We start from the raw sequence: 2794 nt of genomic DNA, 5'->3' as shown, positions 1-2794 counted from the left end.
GATCCACACAATCGAAAGCCTTTGCGTAGTCAATAAAGCACAGGTGAACATCTTTCTGATATTCTCTGCTTTCTGTCAAGATCCATTGGACATCAGCAATGATATCCCTTGTTCCATGGCCTCTTCTGAATCTGGCTTGAACTTCTGGAAGTTCTCTGTCAATGTATGATTGTAGCCATTTCTGTATTACTTTTAGTAAAACTTTACTTGCGTGGGATAGCAAAGAGATTGTCCAAAGAAGAGACATTCATTTTCTCACAGTTCTGGACATTATATATCCTTATCAGGATCTTGGCTGTGTTGATTCTTTCCTTGTTGGTAGCGCTGAGCGTTCACTGGCTCCTTTGTGATTGGCATCTGTTCTCCCACTTTTGTGTATGTCCCTGTATCTAATCAGCTCTTTTAATATCTCAGAAGTGATTAGATTTAAGATCCACCCTATCCAGGTGTTGTTGTTGCTGTTGTCAAGTGCTGTTGAGTGACTTCCAACTCATAGCAATCCTGTATGGGGTTTCCAAAGAACGGTTTCAGAAGAGGCCATGCAGTTCAAACCAACCTTGAAGTTCAGTGCTTTAACCCACAGCACCAGTAGGATCTAATTAATAAAACAAAGAAAATCCTATTTCCTACATCTACAGCTAGAACAAAAGCCACTGCCTGCTGTGGAGTCAGTTTTGACTCATAGTGAGTTAATAGGACACAGTAGAATTTATCCATAGGGTTTCTAAGGCTGTACATTTTTATGGGAACAGTTTCATCTGGTAGATTTGAACTCCTGATCTTGCAGTTACCTGCCCAATGTTTAACCCACTGCATCTTCAGTGCCCTTTCCACAGGGTTAGGATGCCAGCACATAATTTTGGGAGACACAATTTAATCCATAACATGGATCTTCTAGAGTATTCTATAGCTCACTTCTTTCTGACTCTCCTCTGCAACCATGAATTCTATAAAGGTTCCAATCATTTGCCCTTCTCCCACCATTCACTGGTTGCTGCCTTTGGAACCACTGCTTGACTGCACAGTTAACACATCAGCCTGCCTCTATCCAGAAAAACTTGGATCGTACCTTTAAGTCAGCAGCTACTAGCATGCCCTGAAATACATCCTGTGTCACCAAAAACTAAACATTGTCTGCTACTATAGGAAACTGAGGAAAGAAGTTTATGTATCCAGTGTTTTGCTCAATTAAGATGTTGCTGAGTGTTTAAAGACTATGGGCCAAACACAAAAACACACTTGCAATCACTTTGTGTTTATGCTTGCCAACTTATTTTGAATATTACCTTTATTACATTGGAAAAGATTTTTCCTTTAAATATATAATCTAGGTTTCGTGTTTTTTTTTTTAAGTGGCATTTCACTACATCTTGGAGTCCAAATTTTCCCTCCAGAAAAATACATCCCAGTTTAACAATCAAAGCCAATGAAACATTAGAATTCAATGTGCAGATACTAATTACGAAGCTGATTACCCTCCAAGCAATGGACAGGCCTGCTAATACCTGACTTCTGCACCGCTCATTTTCGGGGACCCTTTGGCATTTAGGGCCGCTGCCTTCTGTAGCTCTAACTGACAACTATGAAATCCCACGCATAACCCCTGAGAGAAAAGTGGTCTGGGGACAACATCCGAGTTCACAGTACTATAAATGCAGACAGATCCCCAACACAGACCCATGAGAACCTGGAGTGGTAAACTCAGAGCCAAGAGCACTGGAAAGTCTTTGGCTCCCAAACAGACAATGATCTCTTTTCCAGAACAAGCATCTCTCTATTCTCTTTTTGAAGTTCTCCAGGGGTACAAACTCCACAGGCACCTGTTGTGGGGCTTTGTGACCTAGAAGCCCTCCTTCTATGGCCTCCCAAGATCTCACCAGCTTAACCTCATAGCTAGGGTTGCCAGAATTCATAAAAACATAATAGGACACCTGTTAGATTTGAATTTCTGGTTTGCAATAGACAATTAAAAAAAATTTTTTTTTTATTGTGAATTGAGTGAAGGTTTACTGAACAGATCATCAGTTTTGCATTCAACAAATCATGCATTTCGTTCCATCTCAATGACAGATATCTCCATGTAACAGTTCGTATCTCCCTTCCTCCCTGTGTCCCATTTCTAGTCCTCTTCTTGCCTCATTTTTCTGAATTCTGTCCTTAGGTAAATGCTTTGGATGCTGACTAGCTGACCGGAGCATACCGTACTAGTGTTGATGTCTCCCTATGTACCTCCCTATGGCTTTGCTGAAAATTGAGACGTGGGGGTGAGCCCAGTGCCAGACCTGAAGGGTGACCAAAGGTGGCCAGAGTCTCTGGCTTCCAACAGTCTCTATCAAATTAGTAAACCTAGTCTTTTTTTTTTTTTTTTTTTAATGATTTTCAGTTTTAGCAACAATTTTTTAATATAAGTATGTCTCACGAAATATTTAAGGAGCTCTGGCAACGTAGTGATTAAGAATTGGGCTGCTAACCTCAAGGACAGCAGTTCGAAACTGCCAGTCATTTGGCAGGAGAAAGATGAGGCTTTCGGCTCCCATAAAGATTTATAACTTCAGAAACCCTACACAGGGTTGCTATGAGTCAGAGCTGACTCCAAAGCACACCACCATCATCACCATCATCATCACCACCATCACCACCACCATTAACACCGCCACCACCATCACCACCACCACCACCACCACCATTACCATCACTGCCACCACCACCACGACCACCATGAGCACCACCATCACCACCACCATCACCACCACCACCACCACCATCATCACCATCACCACCATCACCATCATCA

The sequence above is a fragment of the Chrysochloris asiatica genome, unplaced genomic scaffold (genome assembly GCF_000296735.1).
Source record: "Chrysochloris asiatica unplaced genomic scaffold, ChrAsi1.0 scaffold00020, whole genome shotgun sequence".
Lineage (NCBI taxonomy): Eukaryota > Metazoa > Chordata > Mammalia > Afrosoricida > Chrysochloridae > Chrysochloris > Chrysochloris asiatica.
Note: the sequence above shows the minus strand (reverse complement) of the source record.